Source organism: Ambystoma mexicanum, chromosome 11, assembly GCF_040938575.1.
Source record: "Ambystoma mexicanum isolate Mex_15411 chromosome 11, UKY_AmexF1_1, whole genome shotgun sequence".
Taxonomy (NCBI): Eukaryota; Metazoa; Chordata; class Amphibia; order Caudata; family Ambystomatidae; genus Ambystoma; species Ambystoma mexicanum.
The window spans coordinates 987,129,046-987,141,625 of record NC_090934.1 but is presented as its reverse complement, the minus strand read 5'-3'; the positions used below and the strand labels follow the sequence as shown (position 1 = coordinate 987,141,625).

At 39.8% G+C, this 12,580-nt stretch overlaps 1 protein-coding gene across 10 annotated transcripts in view; it reads left to right on the top strand.

Moving 5' to 3' along the window:
- The window catches only part of OSBPL5 (oxysterol binding protein like 5), a 1,112,782-nt gene that overhangs the window by 279,245 nt on the left and 820,957 nt on the right, over nt 1-12,580 (top strand). The window contains exon 2 of one of the 10 annotated variants that reach the window (XM_069624159.1): nt 5,909-5,942. The exons of 8 other annotated variants lie outside the window; for them this stretch is intronic. The gene's annotated coding sequence lies outside the window, so the exon portion shown is untranslated. Of the gene's footprint in view, nt 1-5,908; nt 6,043-12,580 lie in introns of all 10 variants that reach the window. One more of the 10 variants, XM_069624157.1, reaches the window with a different exon arrangement.

Below are 12,580 nucleotides of genomic sequence, written 5' to 3'. Positions count from 1 at the left end.
CAATGTTTATTTATACATCTTTTGATCTGCATACTTTGGGATGAATATTTAGACACATATACAAGTGATGGGGATTGCTTTTTGTCCTTTGGTGCTAGAGTGCTGGTTCTTGTTATTTTCTGTACCTTTTCTTTTGCTGTCTGTAGATCTTCATTCGGGTATCCCCTATCTTTAAGTTTTTTGCTTAGTTTTTCAAGTTCTTGTTCGTACTCTCTGTCATCACTGATAATTCTTTTTAATCGCAACATTTGACCATAAGGTAAATTCCTCAGAGTGTTTTGTGGATGGAAACTCATACGGTGTAATAGATTGTTCCTGTCTGTAGGTTTTGTAAACAAAGAGGTAGTGATTTGTTGGTTGTTTACGTTCACCAGGATATCCAGATAATGGATTCCTGGATTGCCAATTTCTGAGGTGAACTGAATACGCGGGTCTATATTGTTGATATAACTTGTAAACTCATTAAGTTCTTCTCTTGTGCCTTGCCAAATACCGAATATATCATCTATATAACGCACCCATGTTTTCAATTTGTTCTGCCATTCAGGTTTTTGCAAGATATGGGTCGTCTCGAATTGGTACATAAACGCATTAGCGTAAGCTGGTGCCATTGTTGCTCCCATGGCTGTTCCGGAAGTTTGGATGTAAAATTCATTCTTATATTCGAAATATAAATTCATTGCGATAAAAGAGAGTAGTGATAAGATGAATTCTTTCACTGCTCCTATATCGTTCTCCTGTAACAGGAGCCACTCTACCGCTTCCTGTCCCAAGTCATGTGGAATGCTTGTGTAGAGGTTAACCACATCTATGGTGAAAAATATGTCGTTCTCTGTAAGTTGGACTCCTTCTATGATGTTCAGAAAGTGTGTACTGTCTTTCACATACGTGGATGTCTTCTGTATTAAAGGGTTCAAAAAATAGTCTATGTATGTTCCTAGTGGTTGTAAAATCCCTCCTGTGGCTGCTACTATCGGTCTTCCAGGTGGATTATTAAGTCTTTTATGGATTTTAGGCAGCAAGTAAAAATGAGGAATGTTTGGTTTTAAGTTCAATAGAAAGGCCTTTGTCTTATGTGTTATCATCTCTCTTTCTTCTGCTTTTGTAAGAAGTTCATCTAGATCTTTTAATATTCCCATAGTTATTTTTTCAACAGAATACTAACTAAACAGGAAGAAGAGGTGTTACAGAAAGGTTTGAAATTTGTACCGACTTATAATACCAATTTATTCAACACTAAGGTAGAGCTTCACAAATTGACTAGAAAGCTCAAACTCAAAGTTTTCTTTGCGGAATTGGAAAATACTAATTCTTCTCCAGAACCATCAGAATTAGTAGAATTTAAACCAAAAAGTACCTTCTCTCCTCCAATTAATGTACCAGCAATCGACATTTTTGAAAAAATGGTTATAACAGATCTTAAAAAGATCAAATATGGAATGACAAAGAACAGAAACCTCAGCAGAGGGGAAATGTCAATTGTTCAGAACCTATACTCTGATGAAAAAATAACTATTAGACCAGCAGATAAAGGGGGTGCATTGGTATTATTAAACACCTCAGATTACGAAAATGAATGTAAAAGACAACTGGACAATCATAATGTTTATGCCAAAATAGATCACGACCCGACTATGGGAATATTAAAAGATCTAGATGAACTTCTTACAAAAGCAGAAGAAAGAGAGATGATAACACATAAGACAAAGGCCTTTCTATTGAACTTAAAACCAAACATTCCTCATTTTTACTTGCTGCCTAAAATCCATAAAAGACTTAATAATCCACCTGGAAGACCGATAGTAGCAGCCACAGGAGGGATTTTACAACCACTAGGAACATACATAGACTATTTTTTGAACCCTTTAATACAGAAGACATCCACGTATGTGAAAGACAGTACACACTTTCTGAACATCATAGAAGGAGTCCAACTTACAGAGAACGACATATTTTTCACCATAGATGTGGTTAACCTCTACACAAGCATTCCACATGACTTGGGACAGGAAGCGGTAGAGTGGCTCCTGTTACAGGAGAACGATATAGGAGCAGTGAAAGAATTCATCTTATCACTACTCTCTTTTATCGCAATGAATTTATATTTCGAATATAAGAATGAATTTTACATCCAAACTTCCGGAACAGCCATGGGAGCAACAATGGCACCAGCTTACGCTAATGCGTTTATGTACCAATTCGAGACGACCCATATCTTGCAAAAACCTGAATGGCAGAACAAATTGAAAACATGGGTGCGTTATATAGATGATATATTCGGTATTTGGCAAGGCACAAGAGAAGAACTTAATGAGTTTACAAGTTATATCAACAATATAGACCCGCGTATTCAGTTCACCTCAGAAATTGGCAATCCAGGAATCCATTATCTGGATATCCTGGTGAACGTAAACAACCAACAAATCACTACCTCTTTGTTTACAAAACCTACAGACAGGAACAATCTATTACACCGTATGAGTTTCCATCCACAAAACACTCTGAGGAATTTACCTTATGGTCAAATGTTGCGATTAAAAAGAATTATCAGTGATGACAGAGAGTACGAACAAGAACTTGAAAAACTAAGCAAAAAACTTAAAGATAGGGGATACCCGAATGAAGATCTACAGACAGCAAAAGAAAAGGTACAAAAAATAACAAGAACCAGCACTCTAGCACCAAAGGACAAAAAGCAATCCCCATCACTTGTATATGTGTCTAAATATTCATCCCAAAGTATGCAGATCAAAAGATGTATAAATAAACATTGGACAATACTTAAAAATGACGAAAGAACTAAGAATCTCTTCTTAGAGACCCCAACGTTTGCTTATCAAAGATCCAGCAACCTTAGGGATTATCTAGTTAACACAAGAGATACCAGAACCAAAAGGATCAAACCAAAAAAGACGGGAACATTTCCATGTTTAAATTGCAGTAATTGCAATAACATTATTAAAGGAGGAGTGGTTCCCCATCCATACACGGGAGAAAAGATCATGATAAAAAGCTATGGCACCTGCAATACCGAGAACTGCATTTACTGCATACGTTGCCCATGTGGACTTTACTATGTAGGTGAAACAGGGCGTAAACTGAGAATTCGGATGAATGAACATAAATCATGTATACGCAATAAGAACATCAATTCAGCCGTAGCAAGACACTTTAATGCAAAGCAACATAATATCTCTCAAGTCAAGTTCCAAATTTTGGAAACCCTGGAAATGACAAGCATATATGCTGATTTGAAAAAAAGAAGGCAACAAAGAGAAGCCTATTGGATAGATCGTCTCGATTCCTTGGCACCACGAGGGCTCAACGAGGAATTTGATCTCAACTGCTTTTTGTAATGATGTCACTATTTGTTCACCGTGCAATATCAATAATGAACATGCTAAATTGTCTCATGCTCATGCAATAAGTATAAATCACTACTCGATTTGAAAACACTGTTGCTTTCTGCTATAACCATTTGTTGTAAACATTTATTATTTATTAGTTTGTATTTTCGTTTGTTGATGTATACTAGACAGTATATCTTTACGCTATATGACCTTACATTAATGGCCAATTAGCCAATTAGCCATGAGGTACACGACGATACTATCAGAACATACATGTGCTAGAGGTACAACTTAAATACACAGATATCATGAAGCTTTAATATTCTTACATGTGCAATTAATATCCTAACATTCACATCCCTTACATTTGCCATTTATATTTCACACTCTATGCCACTTATGTCCCAGTATTGCCTCTACCAATATGGCCGACTTGGTTATACACAAGCGGCCATTTTGTTTACATAACGTTGCCCAGGGCAACGACACGAACCGCGAGTCTCAGACGCTGTTCGGAGTTGATCGAGCAAGACGTAGCTCAGAGTGCTCCAGGTAAGCCATACCTTTGCACAAAGCGACGCGAAGTAAGATCGCGTATAGATCAATAGCAGCTAATTACTCGGAGGAGATAACACATTTGTTCTCCCCACACTAGGCAGTGCTTCATAGAGAAACACCACACGCGGACAGCACGCGTGGGTTGCATACTGATACACAGGTTAGTGAAATGTTCAACTAGCCACAGGTATTCTCACACAATATAGCACGACAATCAACACTCTGGCACAATAAGCACACGCCGCCTAACTTTACCTCTAAGCACCATAGTCACCAAAAAGGCTTAATCGGCAATTTTAGTACGCAGTTGATTAGTCCCATTAATTGTTTGAATTATAGAGCAATATCATTATCTGTGCAAATATTGTATTTTTACTGTCTACAATCATGTATGCTTACTTGTTTGTTTTTTCTCCTCTCTCCCATCTCACTTTTTTGTTAAATATTTGTTTGTCCTTGTGGGCGCCCTGTTTGTTTATCATGATTGTTTTGTTTATTATGATTGTTTTGGTTATTAATTCTTGAATATCTGGTTGTTACACATGATGTATGGAACAATTATTAATTTAAACATTGTAAACCTTCTAAAATCTACATATAATGCATTATTATGTGTGTAGTACTAACCTGGCTCTGACGAAGGATACAATCCGAAATGCATTAGCCAGATGGGTTTTCTGTTTTGCCTCAATTGAGATAATTAGCTTTTTTGGTGAAGTTTAACCAATTAAGCACAATTTTTTATGAGCTTTATAAACACAGCAATTGAAAAATTAAAAAATATACACATCTGTGAATTACGATTGAAGTTGGATTTTATTAACTGAATAACGATCACAAAAGAAATCGATTAACCCTTAGTGGGAATCAAGGGTGTGCGGCCCACACCGAAGGCACTTTTGCCTCGGTCTCTTTTTCTCCATGTTCATTTTCTGTGCCCAACACGGTGGCACATGATAGTGGGCTGCACCCCATTAATATATTTATTAACAAAATAACATTCCATTGAAAACGAAATACACTATTAAGAAAGTAAGCTGTGCACTCTCGCCCCTCTCTATTACCAGGAGACAAGCCACTAGGGCATACTTGAGTTCTTCAGTGGTATGCCGCAGGGTAGAGGCTCAAGTGGGAGAAAGCCCTTGCCCTCTCTCTGGAAAGGCCTGCGTCTTGCATGTCTGCTCAAGTCGGTCTCTTACCTCTTGACACCCTGCCAGTTCTGCCCGGTGGTGTCTACCATGCACGAGGCCCCACATCCTCAGAGGACCCACATTTCATGGCTGCTAACAGGTGGCCAAGGGATCAGGGGCCTGGGGGTGGCCAGGCAACAGTCCCAAGAGTGGAAAGAGTTTCTGGTTTACAGCCTTAAAGCCCCCATATTCCATCTGGTGACAAAATCGCACTCGCAGATTCCTCCCACGCCTAAGGCTGTTTCAGGGTTGGGTTTCCAGACAGGCTGTTACTTCAGCCAAATGTAGGCAGCCCTTCTGATCTCTTCAAAACTGCACCCCCCTTTGTTGCAGATCATTGTGATGCTCTTGATAATCAAACTTGCCTCGCATATGTGACTTTTCCAATAGGTCGGAATGGAATCCTCACTGCAAACTTGACTTTTGGGATCATGGACTGAACCTGGTTGCTCTTCTTCACCTCTCATCATTGCATACCCTCTTTTTTGAGGTTTCCAGTAGACCAGCATTGTCTTAGGGTCCCTTAGGAAGGCAGTCCTGTTGTTTAGTGCGTGCTGATCTCCGGGGTAAGTCTTCGGGTCTCACCTTTGAGCACTTGCATCCTTTCATCCGCCCGATCTTGATAGAGTCAAATGAGTACCAAATACGTTAGATAATAGCTGGTCTTTTGCAAAGTTGCACAGTGTGCTTACACTCAAGATTGAGTATTTTACCCTATATAGGGGCAGTAATAATTAATGTTAAGCGTCTACATATGGTATGCTAGTGGACCAGATTACTCTAAATAAACTGCTTGTACTCTTTCTGCAGCGGCTTTTTTTGATGGGGAGAAAGCATAGAAAAGGTGAGATATGAAGTGGGGATCCAGTGACTACTCCCGCTGTCAATCATCTTTCATTTTCCCTGCCTCTTACGCTGTACTGCATTGCATTGGGTCTAAACAGGTATGCATGAACATACGCTACGTTATCTACTGCCCTGTACTGTCCTACATCTGTGTCCTGTTGATCGTGCTGTACTGGTATGCCTCTGTTTCCCCCCAGAACCCCCAGTGCAATACTGATATGCATCTCTATCCAATACCTCCAGCTGCATTGCTCTGCCTCTCTGTCCTACCTCCTATGCTGTACTGTCATGCATCTACATCCTACAGAACCTCCTGCGCTGTACTGACCTGCATCTTTGTTCTACTTCCTATGCTGTAGTGTTCTGAATATGCATTCTACTGCCATTCATCTGTATTCTGCAATACATCTCGTTTTGTGCTGTCCTACGTTTATGATCTACCTCCGGTGCCTTATCACCCGTTCTGTATCGCCTTGCATCTACGTTGGACTTCATGGTCTGTAGTGTCAACATCACTACTTTGTGTAAAATGGCTGTGCTTTAATTCAAAGGGTCATGCACTGGTTCTTGGCGACCTGAACTCCACCTGTCTGAGTGCTGATGATGAGGAGTCCATGTCATGTAGCACAGTGGGTTCGCCCCCTTGTATGCAAATGTTAGCAAAAAACGGGGTAGTAATTTAGGTCTGGCTATGTTAAAGGAAGCAACAGAAGGGGCTCAACTAGGCCAACCTACCTGTCACAGAGGCCAGGAATGCTCAATGTTAGGTGATGTTTTTGCAGATTAATTTCTGTTTGAGAAGTGTCGGAAATTGATGGTTGTGAAAAACCCAGTGATCATTGCCTGCTCCAATGTTCGTTTAACCTTAATATATGCCCACGCTTAGCCATTTATGGTTTAGAAATAATTCCAAATGCAGCACAAAATCGAGTCTCCTGGAATGTGCTGAATGTCATGAAAATGAATGGTGCTTCAGCAAAAGTGGCGGATAACACTAGTTATGGTTGGAAACTCTTGACATTTGCAGTAGAAAGATTTCATGAATTCTTCTCTGAAATCTTAGGTTCTGTTTTGGGAAAGGATCTATGTGAGAAGAAGAACAAGAGAACAACTATTAGAAAGACCCATACGTTTAATCCGAGTGTGAATGAAAAGAAAAAGGGAATGTGAGTTGAAATTAGGACTATGAAAAGTCTAAACATCACAGAAAATGAGAAAGAGTTGTCTAAAAAGAAGGTTAAGCAACCTTTTAAGAAGCGGTGCTATTAATTGCTTGCGTGTAGGGTTCGTTGAATTGCCAATGCAGTATCAGAATCCGACTGGATTTCCCATGTTGAGGGTTTATACGTTGGAAGAGACCCATTGGGCAGAGAACTCACGAAATAAGCCGGCTCTAGATCCTTTGAGATGGAGGCTTTACATAGCATAATACTCAAGGCTAGCAACTCCCATGGTCCGGGACCTAACCAACTTTTAAACAGACTATTCAAAGCTGACCCAAGATGTTGGGCAAAGATCTTGACATGTTTGTTCAATTATATTATTAAGAGGGGGGTTATATAATCCCTATTTTTAAGCGGACCTGTGATCAGAACCTACGAATTATCTCCCAATCGAAATTCTGGATACCTACAGCAAAGTCTTGCTGCGGCATCTATAGGATTGGGATATTACAACTGGGAGAATACGAAAAGCCCAAACAAAGTTTAGGGAGGGTCATCAGACAATCCTGAACAGCTTTATAATAAAATGCTTACAGGGTATTGTCCATAGGAAGCAATAGGAAATGATCCACATGGATGCGGTTGATTTCGACCTCGTAGACCAAAATCGTCTATGGCATAAACTATGGAGCTGGGGGATCCCGGAGGGCTTGTTAAATTGCTCCATGACAATTCTAATGTTCAGGTGTGACTAAACCATGAAGGGGCCCTTTCTCAAAAGATACCTACGTGGAATGGGCTTAGGCAGGGGTGCACTTGGGCCCCCTGCCTTTTTTAACTTGCATGTATCCGATTTGGGAGAATGCCTTGATTCAGTAGCCTTTGATCCCCCTCAATCCCCCACGATAGGAACATTGAGTGTAAAATGGTTGGCCTATGCAGATGATTTTATATTAGTAGATTGTGCTAGTATTGGGCTCTTGAAACTTGTAACTGCTTTTAAGAATTATGCTGTGGAGAATCATTTAAGAATTCTGAAAAAACAAGTAATTTCAATTTTGAAAAAAAAATGCGCAGTAAAAAACGGGTCATAAATAATGTTGTACTAGAGAAAGTTCAACACTTAGTTTTCCTGGGTTATCTTATTTCCAGGTATTCAGAAATAGGCAATACTATGGACTTTTATAAGCATAAATTGGCAGTGTGACTTTCGGCAGAGTAAGTTATTTACAGACCATCCATCAAAGGTGGATGCAGGGATATGTAACCGTAAAGTCTCCTATCTCTGCTATGTCACGAAAAAGATGGCTAAAAACAAAGATTAACAGCCATAGTATTCAATGTGCGATCATGCAACGGTTTACGCACTCTAATAGTGGTGAATTAGTTCAAACAGTTTGTGCACAAACAGAGACTCCTAGGTACATTAGTGCCTTTCCACAACGTGCCACAATCGGAGCATACCGTATTCTTAAGTTCAATGCCTCTGAACTATTAGCTATTAAGGGTGCAAAGCCGGGTATATCTCGTTTTGATCGCTTGCCCAGATGAAGTGGCGAGATGGAAATAGAAACTGCTGAACATATTATGAACCAGTGCAATAGTGTAAATAACCTCAAGAATTAGCATGTGAAAGCATATTGTTATTTGAAATGGGAGGAAAATGTAATAACTAAGTGGCATCGATACTGGAAGGTAATGATATTAATTTGATGTTTCACATGATGAAATTCCTTGTATTATGTATGGAAATTTTAAGTAACCTATCCCTAGGGATATTTTAATGTGCCAATGTATAATTTTATGCGAGAGTGTTTCTTTTAGCTATGAATTGTTTTTATTCTGTATTAATGTATCTATGTTATATGCAACGCTAAATCAAGCTTTAAGTATATTATGCAAATAAATAAATAGATAAATAGGAACATTGAGTGTAAAATGGTTGGCCTATGCAGATGCTTTTTAATTAGTAGATTGTGCTAGTATTGGGCTCCAGAACCTTTTAACTGCTTTTAAGAATTATGCAGTGGAGAATCATTTAAAAATGAATTTTGGAAAAAACAAAAGTCATTTCAATTTCGAATTCTAAAAAAATGGGCAGTGAAAAATGGGTCTTCAATGATGTTCTGCTAGAGAAAGTTAAACACTTAGTTTAACTGGGTTACCTTATTTCCAGTAATTGAGATATAGCCTATAACAAGGGCTTTTATAAGCATAAATTGGCAGGGCTAATCGTTCAGATGAAATATATAAAAGGGAAGTACTGCAATTTCACTTTGTTGCCGTAATTTTTTTTTTTGGGGGGAAATTAGTTCCTAAACTCATTTATGATGTGGAATTGCAACCTGACTGGGTACTTGATTTTATGGAAACCTTATAGGGTACAATATGGCAGAGGGTCTTGGGCATTCCTAATGCGGTTCCCACCGCCGCTATTAGGTGTGAGCTTGGTTTTAATTCACTCAAGATTATGGGCCATTGGACGCTATTGTTATTATACCGGAAACATTTTTGTTCTGCGCCTAACACATTGTATGAAGATCTTAGCACCTTAATGGAGAAGGAGTCAATGAAAGTGCTAAGAGATTTTGGAATGAAATGTAATAAAATACTGGCTATTTGTAATTTGACTAGATCATGAGGGTAAAATAAATGCTCTATCTGTCTGATTGGTGCAGAACGATAACTGAATTTCATGGGTATGCGAGTATGAGGCACTTGTGGGTGAACATAAGAGGATGGGCCTCTTATTTTAAATTGTCTCCATGCCCTAAGGTTAGGCAGGAGTTTGAGGTTCCAGTGGAATCTCCTCCCAACGGGTGAAGTATCTTTTAGACGTAAAGAGCTCTCGGAGGAAGAGCCAAAATGCAGATTTTGTAAAGATGGGAAAAGCTTAGAGACTCTCAAGCGTCTTTTGGCCTTTTGTCCTTCATTGAGTGTTTGGAGGCTAATCCATTTTAGGAAACTATTTGCTTATGAGACCACAATGGACAGGGATGTTTTTTGGTTTAAGTGCTTAAGTGGACAACCTATCTCGATGGCCATTACAGTAGTACATTTTATGAGAAGTCTTCATTTAGACCAAAGGGAGATGGGTTGCTCTTTGGTTTCGAAGCAATTGGCGAGAGCTTAGAGCCCTGCGCACATGAATTTTAGATTAAAGAACTATGCTGTTTGCACACCTTTACATTATTTCACTGCTCAAGTATTTCGTACATGAGGTAATTTGGAAGGTACTGTATTTGCATGTTTTGCACATTTGTTTGTATGGTAATAGCTTTATCTTTGCACAACTTAATGGCACTCGGTACATAGAGAGTGTTGGGAATTGACGGTTGTGGGGGAATACCCATAACAGAAAAAGTCGATGAAAAAGTGTTGAGCAAATGTACAATAACCAACATTAGTTCATTGTAACCATGTAGAACCTTGCGTTGTAAGTCTTGTGCCATTTGTCATGGGTCCAGGTCCTACTTCCAGTGCTGCACTGACATTCATCTATGCTCTATTTCTACTGTGATCACCCATGTTGTACCCGATGTGAAATTGATCATGAAATATGACCTACCTCCCATATTGTACTTTCGTACGTTTGCCTTCTTTTGTTTATTCTCAATGCCTCTCAAAATACCAAGGGATTTTCTCCAACAAGCTCAAAATGGGCACCCAATTTTCCCTTTGAGGAAAAGAGTTGGCCTCCTTGACACTATCTTAAGCAATTTCTGACCAATCACCAGGTTGCCATACCTTGGATTAATTATTGAAAATTCAGTGGCTACTCAACTACAAGATCATGTCGAACAGCGTAACTACGTTCTAAGATGATACTAGTCAGGCTTTTGACCACGACATAACACAGGTGGTTGATGGTATTCTCCATGATACTGATGGTGTTTGCTTGGGCAGCTTGATGGCCCAGCTGAGTTTGATATATTGACCAGGGGGCACTCCTTACCGTTCTCTCCCCATAGACGGGCATAAGCTGTGGGGTTTGGGTTCTTTCTATCTGGAAGATGTGAAACTGTACAGGTGGGTTCCTCAAGATCCTCTGATTTGTTTGCAATTTGAGGAGCATCTCAAGGTTCCATGCTGTCCCCTGTTCTGGCCAGGTGGATAGCTCACAGGCTACAGGTTAGGCACTTGCCTCTAATACAGGGCCAGCTGCACTTTGCATTTCAAATCCTGGCAGGATCCATTCAGCCCTTCATTCTTCAATGGTCCATAAACTGTGCACCGTGAAACCTGGTTAATAACAACAGCTCTTATTGCAGTGCTTAGAATCAGGAGAAGGAGGAGGAGGAGGAGGAGGCATGACATGCTATATAAAATCCTGATATTCCCTTTTTAGAGGGAACTGTGGGTTGGTCTGGTAGCCAGCTTTGGGGGATACCTAATTACACTTGCATGTTTCATTCTAGGAGGATCTTTAGTAGCTTGGGGGTTACTTTTCGGTTATTGAGGCCCGGATGGCATTAGCCAATCTCAAATTCAACACCTCAAAGAATGAGTTGTTCTTGTTGTTTGGGCAGTACGTGACAATCTCCCAAGGTGGCTTGTATTTATCGATTTTTGTCCCATGGGGCATTTCAGGTGCATCAACAGGTTTTGCCTGTGATGGTTTGATTTTAGATACCAACTAATTTAATAAAAGCCTTTGCTCCTTAGGTGACCAGAAATCCTTAACCCAGCTCACGGATGTCGCCCTACCGTTGAGCTTCTAGGTTTGTCCACGTTGACAGCAGAAATATTTTGTTGACCAGTGTCTCCAAGAGTATATGAGTCTCCTTATATCCTTTAAAATCCACATTTCATTCTGCTGATCACTTTGGCGTTGGAACCCGAAAGTGTGAGCTGTAGTTTTTACATGTCAACAACCTTCCCTGCATTGGCTGCTGTTGGACTATCCTATTTTATGCAAACGTGGTTGCCTGGATTGCAAGACATTGATGTTGCATCAACCACGCTGTCTACCCCCTAGATGATGCTTATTAGGTGCCGATCGGGCCTCTTTTTTTTAATAAAAGCCGTATTATTACCTGAGATTCCTGTCGCATCAAAGGGCCACATTCAGCAGCCCCTTCTTCCTTAGCAGCTTGCAGCTACTTTAAACACCTTATTGCCTCCTAAATGGGAGTTTTCTATTTGTAGCTATTCCTAACTTGTAAGTCTGCTTTGTTTTTATTTTCATTTGCTATATGTCCCTAGCTAATGCTTTAGGCGGTGTGCACTGCTTGCAGCATGCATTGTCTTCTCTGTTTTCTTTTTCATGTATGGCACTGTTATGTTTTCTTTAAAACTTCATTTTTGGTTTGGTCTATTAGGTGCTGCTTGCACCACAATATAAGCTGAAACTATTGCATTAGAGTACAGATAGGGAGAAATGGCATATGAGGTGGGACACAAAGCTTCTAGGAGGTGTTTGGTTATTTGTCCACCCCTTGACTGCCCATGGCCATGCTAATCCCTATGGCCA